The sequence below is a fragment of the Cibotium barometz genome, chromosome 40 (assembly GCF_041138505.1).
Source record: "Cibotium barometz isolate CiBa-2024 chromosome 40, ASM4113850v1, whole genome shotgun sequence".
Lineage (NCBI taxonomy): Eukaryota > Viridiplantae > Streptophyta > Polypodiopsida > Cyatheales > Cibotiaceae > Cibotium > Cibotium barometz.
In genome coordinates, this window is record NC_141085.1 from 19,228,403 (window position 1) to 19,242,816 (window position 14,414).

The 14,414-nt window shown below is 41.5% G+C and overlaps 2 pseudogenes; one reads left to right on the plus strand and one right to left on the minus strand.

Moving 5' to 3' along the window:
• Positions 1–2,293: 2,293 nt before the first annotated feature.
• The window catches only part of LOC147615282 (plasma membrane ATPase 2-like), a 43,598-nt pseudogene continuing 31,477 nt past the window's right edge, over positions 2,294–14,414 (plus strand).
• On the minus strand, positions 3,731–8,967 carry LOC147615283 (plasma membrane ATPase-like; annotated as a pseudogene).

Consider the following 14,414-nt stretch of genomic DNA (forward strand, 5'->3'; position numbering starts at 1 on the left):
TTTTTTTTTCTCATTCAGGAGGTTTTTGATTGGATGTTAGATTGTAAATAAACAATAGACAAAATTGACTTTCAATACATCCAAAATTTTAACAGGTAGTGAGAACTTCTAAAGTTTTAGAATAGAGAATCCATGGGATCATCACTCTTTGTTGGTATAGTGTTTTACAACTCTTTTTTGGTCTCATTCAGGAGATTTTTGATTGGATGTTAGATTGTAAATAAACAATAGACAGAATTTATTTTTAATACATCAAAAATTGATTTTTAATATAAACATGAATATAATGAATGAGTAGCAGTAATTCTAACCACCTTGATTGATAAAATGAACACACGGATTTAACTATTTCATGACAACTCTCAAACTAGGCCAAATGAAATAAACGTGTATATGTTTTTCTTCCAAGAAATGGATAAAATCTATGGCATGAATTTCATTGAAGCTTGTATAAATACCTTTAGAAGATATCTATAGTAGGTGTCTCTAAAACTTGACGAAGGCAACCTTTTAGTCATATTTCCCCAATTATCATACAATTTTAAAAAAAGAAGTCTCTAATAAATTTTACTTAGAATGTCATGATGGAAATTTTTGGTATGGCTAGGACTTAAATTTAATCCGTCTTTACTCATCACTCTGATGAGGCACTAGGCCCATGCTCATGGGACCTACTACCTCATTTTTAGTATGGTGCCTGGGTCAGGGTGGGCACACATACACTTACTCCATTTGTTCTCATTTTGAGTATGGTTCCTAGGTTGAGGTGGGCACACACACACACACACACACACACACACACACACACATCACAACTGGCTAACCTCTATCACATTCTTGTCCTTCAGACTCTCAGATTCTCCTCCAAAACCAACAATCTTCAATCCTCAAATCTCTAGTTCTAGGACCCTACTAAATATGTCAGTTGTCTTCTACTGAGATAAGAACTCAAGCTACTCACATGGAGGGCTCATGCCGACACCAATTTATAGCTTAAAAGGTGAGCATTTAGATATGTTATTTCCTCTATGATTCTCTTCACCAAATCTCCATAAATCACTCCATCTACCCATGATTTACTTAATGACATCTATGAATCTCTTAATCACTCCATGTGTATAGGAATGTACACATCTCATCTACCCACCATTTCACACACAACATACAGTTTGGCATTGCAAAACTAAATCCAAACTTGTAAACTTCCCTTCAATGTCAAGTTGGAGGAGGTTGACCAAAGATAAATGTTAAAAAAAAATTTGTGCTACATGCATAATGGGCACTGGAGTGTACACAAAGTGATCTCCTATAAGAGTCTTCAGAACATGTACCATCAACACCTCAAGAGGAAAGAGGCCCATGGTGGCATTGCCCCTTGTTGTTGTTGGCATCTTGCACACTTAATCTCTAGGGCTTGCATAATTGATTCTTTTCCATGTAAACTATCTAAATTTAAAGGCAATGAACATACACACATTAAGGCTACTATAAAGGTTAGTAATCCTTCGGGTTCATACGGAGAAGAGATGATGAACAACTCATCAATAGCTCCAAGATGTTGATACAGTACTAAGGATCTAACTATTTTGGGTAATTAAAAAAAGCATCTATCATTGGAGAACAATTGAATTTATTGATTAGAATCAATTATCATAGAATTTCTATGAAGGTTTCCAAAGATTCCAACAAGAAGTACAGTAACAAGCTATGAATAAGGAATTGAACTTAGCAAGATCTTTGCATCAGACTACTTTGCATGAGTAGGCTAATGCCGATGCTCTTGCTTGCAATCCTCTATGAAAAATGGAGATATTAGAGACTCAGAAGAGGAGGTAAAGATGATGAAACAATGTGAGGACTCTGCACATAAAGGTAAAGTCTTAGAGCTTTATGTGCTAATCTTCTCTTGTTTGTATGAAAAGCTTGGTGAATCTTTTATTCACCCAAAATTTAAGAAAAACCTGTGTGACAGTAGAGTTGCTTCAAGAAGTACATTGCCAGACAATGTAGGGAGTTTGGACACCAATTCAACCTCACTTTTTATGATGTCATTGCTAAAAAAAGGAGGGGTCCCCTCATGGACAAGGATTCATGGTCCCTCACCTATTTAGCTAACATCCCCTCCCCCTAAAAAGGTGGTGTAGCATGTAAAACAATCTTCATATTTAATGATGGTTCAATTAAAGACCAATGAGTGTGTGTGTGTGTGTGTGTGAGAGAGAGAGAGAGAGAGAGAGAGAGAGAGAGAGCTTGCTTTCTAAACTTTTCTCAGTTGGAGTTGACCTTCGGATATATGATGCATGTCTTTGCATTCATGCAAGAAATTCTTGAAAAGAGCAAAGAGAGTGCAAGAGGTCTCTGGCAATTTTGTGGGCGGATGCCCCTATTTGATCTGCCGCGACACGACAGTGCCAAGACTATCCGCCGAGCATTAGATCTAGGAGTAAATGTCAAGATGATAACAGGTACATGACCTTCTTTTTTGTAGGTTTGTGCTCACATTAGAAACAAAGATGTTTGGACGAGTCTGTCATGAGAAATGTGCATGCGCACCACATACCAATGAAGGCACTCATCCAATCACGCACACATGCATGCATGCATACATACACGCTACTTAAGCAAATGGTATGTTGTTTTAGGTGATCAATTGGCCATTGCAAAGGAAACCGGTTGATGGTTAGGAATGGGCAGCAACATGTATCCATCATCCTCATTGTTGGGGCAACAACAAGATGATGCCATCTCCTCACTCCCAATTGATGATTTGATAGAGAAGGCTGACGGATTTGCTGGTGTCTTTCCAGGTATTTTCATGCTAATATAGAGAGTAAAATCAATTTTGTGCATGCGCACGCACGTGCGTGCGTGTGTGTGTGACACACACAGAGAGAGAGAGAGAGAGAGAGAGAGAGAGAGAGAATAATATGCAAAACATGACATGAAATGCTCTCACATATCTAGAATATATACATGACATTTGACACATCATGCATGATACCTGATACACACAACATATAACATACACAGTACCAATGGCATATACTAGTTGTATGGATCTAATGTGTTAAGAAAAGAAGCAGATGATCTCATGGCTATGACGTTTTATTTCCAGAGCACAAGTACGAGATTGTTAGACGGCTACAGGACAAGAAGCACATATGTGGAATGATTGGTGATGGAGTGAACGATGCTCCTGCTTTGAAGAAGGCAGACATTGGTATCGCCGTTGCCGATGCGACTCATGCTACAAGGAGTGCATCAGATATCATTATACGACTGAACTAGGCTTGAGTGTCATCATCAGTGCTGTACTCACAAGCCGAGCAATATTGCAAAGAATGAAAAACTATACGGTAAAAGCTACCATTATCTCCAAATCATCATTCAATTTTATGTTGATTTTTGTGTGTGTGTGTGTGTGTGTGTGAGAGAGAGAGAGAGAGAGAGAAAGAGAGAGAGAGAGAGAGAGAGAGAGAGAGAGAGAGAGAGAAAGAGAATCATCCCTATGTGTATGCAACTACTAACCTATAAAATTTGGAGCTCGCAGATATATGCCATCTCGATCACTATCCGTATAAAGCTGATGAACAAGCCAGCACCGCGCCAAAATCACCAGGTAAAATACTGCACAAAGTCTCTACAGCTAAGCACTTTCAGAGTCAATTCTCATTTCGGATCCCTACAAATGTGCTCTTTCATTTCTACAGGCTGAGAGGGGTGCAGACGCTTAAAGGCCATGTAGAGTCAGCTGTCAAGATAAAGAATCTGAACATAGACACCATCCAACAAGCCTACACAGTTTAATAAAGGACTTGAAGATCTCACTTCTCCCCCCAACAAGCTCACAAAATTTTCCCCTTTCATAATAAAGCTAATATAGAATATTGAAGGATCCCCTTGTAGGGGAAACCCATGCAATCACAATGGAAGGATCTCCTTGTAGGGGAAACCCATGTAATCACAATCTTTTCTTGGTAATTAAGGCTTGCCCATATTTGCATTGGCAAAAGAAGCAGAGAAAATTACTCTCTCCTCTCTCTCTCTCTCTCTCTCTCTCTCTCTCTCACACACACACACACAAGCAGAGAAAATTACTCTCTCTCTCTCTCTCTCTCTCTCTCTCTCTCTCACACACACACACACACACACACACACACAAATAGATTCAGAAAGAGGGCTCAAAGGAGAAAGAGGGGGATATGTGTGTGTGTGCGTGTGCATGTGCGTGTGCGCACGCACGCGTGTCTGTGTGTGTGTGTGTGTGTGCAGGGGGGGATAGCAGGCACAAGAGGGCTCAAAGAAGGAGAAAGAGGGGGATATGTGTGTGAGTGCATGCGCGCGTGTGTGTGGGGGGGATAGTAGGCAAAAGAGTCAACATGGAATTACCTTCCTTTCAAGGAGAAGATCCCATGCCCTTCCACTTTGAATGTAGCAGGTCGCAAACTTGATAGGATCAAGAAGCATATAAGTCACCAGACCATACAGCCAAATGACTCCAGCCCCCAACCCCATCCAATACCTCTTATATCAGCAAAGCCCCAATTGGCATAAACTGCAATCAAGGTTGCTAGCAAAAGAATAAACAAAGAATAAGTATTCCATATGCACATTGTGCATGTATGAGACAACATTGTGAGCCTTACTGTTATGCTTTGTATGGCTATTTGGAGTGAAAAACCATACCAACTGGGTTGCAATGAAAGCAATCATTAGAAGTAGCCCCGGCTGCTCCGTGAAGGACTAACTCCACGATCGAGTGACAAATATAAGAGCTTGACTTATGATGCTCACTTGCAAGTAAACCGCAGAATTGAGCTCCTTATTACTGAAGCTTATATCTCTGACGTCTCTGACGTGGAAATGACTCTACAAAACCAAGTTATCTGTTTATGAGAAACTAGAAATCATGACTTAAAACGGATGTGCATTGGGAGCACAACATGCACACTGTATAGTGTAACATATCTAGTTACCTCAAAAGAAGTCTGTATAGTGTAACATATCTAGTTACCTCAAAGAAGTCTGTACTATGAGCTGCCCAAAAGAATACCACAGTCATAATTGCCATATAAGATCTGTTAACAATGCCCATTGCAAAAATTTCTTTGAGTTTCCAACTGTCCGAGGATGGGGACGGCTTCACATGGTCCTTGGAAATTGTCATAATAGTACCTGACATAATTGTCATAATAGTACCTGACATAAAACCACTATTAACTTCTTTCTTTCTAGGAATTGGCAGCAACCATGTGTCCAATGCTTAGAATAAATATAAAAATATGATTTTCAATATTACCCACCGTCATTTAATATGGCAATGACAAGTATCATGAAAGGAGAGAAGTCAAACTTCCAGATCAAAGCCAGAAGCATAAACCCCAGCTGCAAAGCCACATGGAAAGGCAAGAAGGTGAGATGTTTTCATACCATTTAACTAACAAGCTATTGTAATTAGAGCATGTTACTCTACATTGAAGGTTGTATCATGTAATCTTACCACTATACGGATAGTGATCGAGACGGCATATATTTGCGAGTACCAAATTTCATAGGTTAGTAGTTGCATACACATAGGGATGACTCTCTCTATCTCTCTCTTTGTCTCTCTCTCTCTCTCTCTCTCTCTCTCTCTCCCCCCCCCCCCCCCCCACACACACACACACACACAGATCAACAGAAAATTGAATGATGATTTGGAGATAATGGTAGCTTTTACTGTATAGTTTTTCATTCTTTGAAATATTGCTCGGCTTGTGATTACAGCAGTGATGATAACACTCAAGCCTGGTTCAGTCAGAACGATATCTGATGTACTCCTTGTTGCAGCATCAGTCGCATCGGCAACGGCGATACCAATGTCCGCCTTCTTCAAAGCAGGAGCATCGTTCACTCCATCACCAGTCATTCCACATATGTGCTTCTTGTCCTGCAGGCGTCTAACAATCTCGTACTCGTGCTCTGGAAATAAAACGTCACAGCCATGAGATCATCTGCTTCTTTTCTTAACACATTAGATCCATACAACTAGTGTATGCCATTGGTACTATGTATGTTATATGTTGTGTTGTATCAGGTATCATGCATGATGTGTCAAATGTCATGTATATATTCTAGATATGTGAGAGCTTTCATGTCATAATTTGCATATTATTCTCTCTCTCTCTCTCTCTCACACACACACACACACACACATGCACAAAATTGATTTTACTCTCTGTATTAGCATGAAAATACCTGGAAAGACACAAGCAAATCCGTCTGCCTTCTCTATCAAGTGGGAGTGAGGGATGGCATCATCTTGTTGTTGCTCCAACAATGAGGATGATGGATACATGTTGTTGCTGCCCATTCCTAACCGTCGCCCGGTTGCCTTTGCAATGGCCAATTGATCACCTAAAACAACAAACCATTTGCTTAAGTAGCGTGTATGTATGCATGCATGCATGTGTGGGTGATTGGATGAGTGCCTTCATCGGTATGTGGTGCATGCACATTTCCCATGACAGACTCGTCCAAACATCTTTGTTTCTAATGTGAGCACAAACCTACAAAAGAAGGTCATGTACCTGTTATCATCTTGACATTTACTCCTAGATCTAATGCTCCGCGGATAGTCTCGGCACTGTCACGGCACTGCGGATCAAATAGGGGCATCAGCCCCCCACAAAATTGCCAGAGACCTCCTGCACTCTCTTTGCTCTTTTCAAGAATTTCTTGCATGAATGCAAAGACATGCATCATATATCCAAAGGTCAACTCCAACTGACAGAAGTTTAAAAAGCAAGATCTCTCTCTCTCTCTCTCTCTCTCTCTCTCCACACACACACACACACACACATGCGCACACCTGCAGAGCAACTGCCAATGAGCATATGAGTGGTAATTTCGAGTAAGTATACATACATATTTAACATCCATACCATAAATAAATTACAATAAAACCCAATCAGCAATGGAGACCACCCCCTATTTAAGGATCTGCGTGAGCATACCCACAATGGCGGCATCGATTGCATCTTGGTTTTCTACTCTGGAGGCTGTCGCGCTGCTAAGAGGATGGTCCCTAGTGATGCCTTGTGCAAAAACCTGAATAATTTTTTTTAATGAAAAAAAATGACAAAGTTGTTACAAATGAGAGGTTACCATAAGGAAGTGTAAATAAGAAATAAAGCACTTGTTACTTGCCTCTATCAAGGTATTGTCCACACTAAGTTTGTTCAGAGTTAGCGTTCCCGTTTTATCGCTGCAAAGAACATCCATTCCGGCCATTTCCTCAATAGCAGTCATACGCTTTGTGATGGCACCCTACATTAAATAAATAATAAAATAAGCCATGTGCCAATCACATGTGAAATAAAATAAAATAAAATAAGAAGACCATTAAATGCTGGACCTGCTGAGAAAGGCAGTTGGATCCAATGGCCATGGTGACAGACAACACCGTGGGCATCGCGATAGGGATTCCTCCTATCAAAAGGACTAGCAAATTGTTGATTCCATCACTATAAGCCTTATGCTGAACACAATACATGACAATGATCTCCACGCACATTCCGATAAAAATCGAGCATATGCAAAAGTTCCCAATCACCTTCAGAACCTGCAGCAGCAGATAGAGTAAAAACCATGAACATCTTACCTTACTATATAAATGAAGGAGTAAAAGTGTAACCATAAATTTAATCTACACCATAGATTGGACGAGTGGTGATAATTGAAAAGCTTTGTTGTGCAACCAGGATCTTGATGGATTACCTTCTGGAAATGGCCAACTTGGTTGGTTGAATCTACGAGATGGGCAGCTTTCCCAAAAAATGTGTGCAGGCCCGTCGCAAACACAAGAGCTGCAATCTCACCCTGTTTGCAAGTTGAGCCACAATATACTCCATCTCCTGGATTTTTGGTTACCGGCAGAGACTCCCCAGTCAAGGCCGACTACACAAGATTGGTAAGTGTCAATCATATGCATAGGTATACATAGGAACATACATAGATATACATACACACATGTACTTAACCATAAAGTGACAAACATGTATACACACACGTACATGAATACATACACAGACAAACATATGTATTTATACATACTGTAACACACACACATATATACATATGCATATGCACATTTAATAGGCCAAACAACTCTTGTTACAGTTAGTGAAGAACACATACGTATATGAAGAACTTTAATTAATGACATGTTTTACCTGGTCGACCTTGACTGCATTGCCCACTAACAAGCGTGCGTCTGCATGAACGATATCATTCAGCTTTATACTGATGATATCACCGGGGATAAGTAATGATACATCCTCTTCTATCCATTTCCCACTTCGAAGAACCTAAACAACATGAGAAGCTCCAAAGTTAATGTGTGTAAACGAAGGCAAATCCAAAACCAAAAATGTCAAAAACACAAGGGCCGTGTTCACACACACTGTGACACACACACACACACACACACACACACATATTTATATATATGTGTGTACACATGTACATGAACACATGTGCACATATATATACATGTCTATCTGTATGTATCTATGTGTGTATGCATTTGTTATTATGAGGGTTTCCTTCTGTGGAATTCCACCATAACTAAACAAGTTCAAAGAAAGATGCTTTATGAGCTACCAACCTTTGCTTTAGGTGCTAATCGAGCCATGAGGGCAGATGCATCATTGCCAGTATTGTTTTCTTCGATGAAACTGATCGTGGAATTCACAAAAAGGAGCAAAACCAAGATACCCAAAAGTCCTTCCAATCAGGAGCTTTTGCCTGTCATTCCCAATCAAGTGAGAGTTAATAAAAATGTTATATTCTGGGTTGATTGCAAAGAGAAAAGGGTAGAAAGTATCTTACCTTTCCCTTGTCTTTTCCATTAGCCAATGCAATAGCCATGATGGCAGCTGCCTCCATGACCCATGAGAGGGGATTCCACATGAAGCCGAGAAACTTCAGAATTTTGCTTTCCTGTGCAATTAGGACCACGTCAACAAATGCTCTTTGGAGAATCACATCAACTCTGTTAAACTTTACGAGACCTTGCATGCAAGGAAGGAGACGCTCTACCGATTTCTCCTGAAGCTTGTTCGGTCCAAAAGCTTGGAGGTGTTTTTCTGCTTCTTCTGTAGAGAGTCCTTCCCGGTTGCATTGGAGCTGCTGGAAAACCTCCTCTACAGGTATCCGTTCCTAAGATTAAAACAGAAATTAGCTTTGCTGGAAGAAGGACATGTGCATGTGCATGTGTATGTGTATGCGTATGCATATATGTGTGTTTATTTTGTATGTGCATGTGTATGTTTTAAGGAGATGATATTCTTATCAAATCGACTTCCTCTGCCATTGTGGCTTTAAGGCCACTTTCTTTTATAGAATTTTCTTTTGCAACCATTGCAGATCTGTGAATTCAGTGCCTGTTACTGCTCAAAAAACATTGCATAAGAAGATAGAATCAAATTAGAGTCTGACATTGTGACAGCTTAGATGATAAACCCCGGTCTTTTCTTTCTTGAATAGACTGTTAAGAAGCCCAAAATTTTTCTTGAAGGTTAATGGGTCTTTTAAAGTATAATATTAGTCAAATTTAGGCAGAAATCTTTTCAATTTCATTACTTTGCTTTAGAGTCTCATAGTTAGTAGCAGATCAAGATGAACTGATGCAAGCAAGCTAGATAGACTGTACAAAAATGACAGGGGCTTTTCGAAAACCGCCAATCAGCATATGGGTGGCTTTTTTTTTTTTGAGCTTAGAATGTTGCAGAGATCAAGCCAAAATCATAAACCCTAATCAAGGTGCAGCAAAGTTGAACCTTAAACCCTGATTGTGGAAATCCTGATGTCTGGTTAAACTGATACGAACCATAAAACTGCTGCGTTATTATAAAACCGCAATTCAAACCCACAAGCGTGTAGCTTGGTGGGAGGGATTTCGGTTGCCACGGTAGGATTAACCTATATAATTAAATAAACTTTCGAAACAGAGGGGGAAAAGAAATCACATGCATGCACATCCAATCCATGGCACCTTTTCTGCTAATCAAAAAACGTATCTATCTATCTGTGAGACCTAATTAAGCTGCAGAAAAGTAAAACCTACTCATAAGAACAAATCTAAAGCTGCTTATAAGAATAAACCTAAACGCTAAGCCCTAATCAGCTGAAAAGGAAATCCAGTTATCTATATCGTATGTAAAACAAGAAAGAAAACCTAACCCTCTGTCCATTTATCTGTATCATACAATGCGCAGAGAAACCCTAAACCTATAACTACAAAGTCTATGTAAGCTGTTAAGCACAAAATCTAAACGCTAATCAAACTGTTGCAAATTGGAACCTGCTGCACACAATACAGGAAAACGTGGCCTGAGAAAACATGGAGAGAAAAAGATGGCTTACCCCCGAAATCTAAACGCTAATCAAGATCGTTGGTTCGCGAGCGCTCTACTTCTGAGAAAGAGAGAGAGTGAGAGACGAGGCGGTTGATGCACTTACTTATATATAGTTTCGTGCGAGATTGCTTTTATTTGATTTTCATTGCTTTTAATGTATCTTTTATTGGATCGCTATAATTCGCGCGCTTAGCTTTTCTTTAAAAGCCATTTATTTATTTGCTTTTCATTGCCAATCTCTAGATTTGGGTTTGGATTGGGGTAAGGGTTTTGGTCAATCTTCAATGAGGAATTTATATTGCCCACTTTTTTTCTTTACGAAGTGCTCAAGATTTCACTAATTCCGTAGGCTTTTTTTTAATGCAAAGAAATTTAATTAAGTATCAAAAAGATACAGCACCCTAAGGTGAACACTGGAGCTTATGGACTTTCCTAAGCAGTAGATCCACCGTAGCTTTAATCTTCCCACTCTCCCTAGTCCTTGCTAATACAAGACCTTCTACCACTAGATTCCTTGCTCTCCCTATGGAGCTATAGTCACAGCTGGAACCCCTGTGTAGTATAGCATTCCTAGATTCCCATATCCTGCTAAGTATCAAGCCTCTCAGTGTTTGCCACACTTGATATATGGCAGGGTTCATCCTGCCCTTGCATCCAATGACTGCTTGCTTCCAGTTGACCTTGTCAAGCACTCCACAGTCTCACTGAGGATTCTGCTGACTGCTGCCCACACAGGGTACACCTCCTTGCACTCCCAAAAGGCATGCCTCATAGATTCCTTATGGGTTTTGCACCTGGGACAGTAAGGGTTCCCCTGGCTCCACTTGCTGGTTATGCCCCTAACTGGTAGTTTCCTATTCAATATTCTCCACAGGAGTAGGTCCAATCTGCCTGAACCTGTAGAGCCCCATGTCTGCCTGGCTCTCTGCCTGCAATAATCCACTGTCAGAGTGCAGTTTTCCTTCTTCCAGGCAACAGCTATTCTCATAGCCCATTTCTGTCTAGACACCTTGGGTCTTATGCTTGGGAGGGACCAATACTTGAAGCTAACCCTTGTGGTCACCATTAGGGAGGTGGGCCATTCCCTCCTGATATTGCTCAGTACATGAAGCATCAGTCTTTGCTCTACATTGTTAAGTGCATTCCATCTACCAGCAGGGATCAGCCATTGTTTAGTTGTGGAGCACCAGATATCCTTGAACTTTGCCAAACCCTTTGCTTCCAGCCTTTTTGCTACTCTGGGGTTAGCTTCCACTGTTGGGACACCATTTTGCATTGCATCTTTGCAAAGCCATATGCTCTGCTCAAGGGATGAGTCAAACCGGGAACCCATCCATACTGCCTCCTTAGTTGTTGCTTTCCAGCTGTTTACTAGCTTCATGGTAAGGGAGGAGTTCCAGCCCTTTAGCTTGTCAGGGTGCATTAGCTTATCAATCCATCTTGTATTGAGCCATTGGGAGCCTTTAAGTGAGGCCTGCTCAATTCTCCACTTAATGATCTGTGCCCAAGGTTGTGGGCTGTCCAGTTTGGGGATCCATTTGTTAAGCAGGCCTTGAGCCTTAGCTATGATATCAGGGATCCCCCAGCCCCCTTCCTCCCTAGGAGAGCAGATCTGCTCCCATGAAATAAAGGACCATGACCTCTTATCTGCAAAACTCCAGAGGAATTCTCTGAACTGCATTGCAAGCTTGTTCCAGTCATTACCTGAGAACTTCAGTAGTGTGGCAACATACACAGGAAGTGCCATGAGGATGTGCCTTAGTGCAATGATTCTGCCAGCCAAGCTGAGTCTTAAATGGGCCCTGGCTTTGATTTTCCCTCTGATTCTATCACTAAACCAGGTAAAACATTGGTGGGGAGTCAGCCCCAGCCCTATAGGGCAGCCCAAATATCTGATAATCTTCCCAGGACCCAAGTCCTTCAGCCCCAAAGAGGCCAAACAGTCAGCCCTATCAGAGAAGCTCAGTTTAACACACTCTGTTTTGTGAGGGGCAATTTTGGAGCCTGACACAGCACAGAAGTTGTCATACATTTGCATCAATCCCTTGATAGATTCTTCACTGCACTGCACTATGTTGCAATTGTCATCTGCAAAGAGTTGAGTGGAGAAGGGTTGACCTTGGGGCAGCATCAGAGGCTTCAAGGTACCCTTCTGGATCAGTTTGTCTACATTTCTCAACAGAGGGTCAGTTGCTAGGGCAAAGAGCAGGGGGGCCAAAGGGCACCCTTGTCTCACAGATCTTGCTAGTTTAAAGCCCTCAGACACATACCCATTGATTTGAATCTGTGCACATGCATTGCTGAAAAGTGTCCTGACCATTCCAAGAAACTGCATGCCAAAGCCCATTTTCTCCACAACTGCTAGTAGGTATTCCCAGCCTACCCTGTCATAAGCCTTCTCTAAATCCATATTGATCATTACATGTTCAACCCCTTGATCAGAAGCCCACTCCATGGCTGTGATTACATTTAGGATGGCTTCATGGATACTCCTCCCCTGAACAAACCCAAACTGCATAGGGTGAACTACTCTAGCCACAGTGGCTTTAATCCTATATGCCATGGCTTTAGCCATAACCTTGTAAACTGAGTTGAGCATGGTCAAGGGCCTGTAGTTTTTTATCTCCAACCTGTCACCTCCCTTGGGTATCAGCTTAATCAGCCCTGTGTTAATGTCCTGCGGGATATCACCATTAGCTCTGAATGCATTAAGCAGGTCACACAGATCATCCTTAGCATACTTGATAAGCTCTTGGAGGACTTCTGCCTGGATACCATCAGGACCAGGAGCTTTCTCCTTTTTCATAGAGAGGACTACATGCTCCACCTCATATGAAGAGAAAGGTCTGCCAAGTAAAGCTTGGGTTGCCACAGGGATAGTGCTTTCCACTGGCTCCAAGAACTCCTGGAGTTTGGCCATATAGCTGTCCTCAATACATAAAGGTGAGCCCATAATATTAGAGAGGGTCTGGACAAAGAGTTTATTCACACTTTTTTCATCTGTAACTGTGGTCCCATCTGGGCCTCTGACTGCAGCTATAAACTCATTGTCCTTCTTGGCTCTAAGTGTTTTGAAAAATACCCTAGATGGAGTGTCACCTGTTTTGAGCCAATACAAGCCTGTCTGTACTCTTGCTGCATCTGCCCTTTCCATTTCAATGGCCTTAGCTTTATCCTCAAGAGTGTGGAGCAGCGTATTGAGAATGGAATCATCTGAGTTGTGACCACAAGCAAGTCTTATCTTCTCAAGTGCAGACTCTAGCCCCATTGAGTCTGCTCTCCTTTTCTTGGCTCTTGTCTTGCCCATCTTTTTGGCCAGGTTGATTACTGCCTCCATCCCTTTCTGCCATCTGACAATGGGGTTTGGAACACCAGATACTGCTTGCAGCCAAGCTTTTTCCATCTCCTCACAAAAGGCTACATCCTTCAAGAATGAAACATTGAACTTAAAGGGTGGGGGTCCTTTGCTGACTTTCCTGTCTATTTTACATTTGAGGCTTATGGATACTGGAGTGTGGTCAGAAACTGTGTGGGAGTGTAGCAGCTTCCCCTTAATTTCATGATGGGTCCACGACCCTTGCTCAGAAAGGTACACTCTATCCAATCTTCTTGCAATGAGTCTCTGCAAGGTGTGCCTATTGTTCCATGTTGGGAGCATGCATGGTTCACAACCTTTAAATTCTGCAACATCTCTGATGTCAAACTTCCTGGCCCAATTATCCCACTGGGGGGATGGAGCATCAACTGCTGGTTCAAAGTTCCAGTCACCTGCAAAGCAAAATGGGGACATCCCAGTCCAGCTGGTAGAGCAAATCCCACACCAGTCTTCGCTCTGGTTCAGAATTGGTGGGTGCATACACATTAATGAGACCAATCACTTCACCTTCCACATGGACCTTACAAGCAATCATTCTACAACAGGGGGGCCTGATTACCTCCTTAACTCTATGTCTCCTGTTCACTAGTGTCATACAGCCCCTAGTACCTCTGTCTGAGGTGCTTACCATACATTCA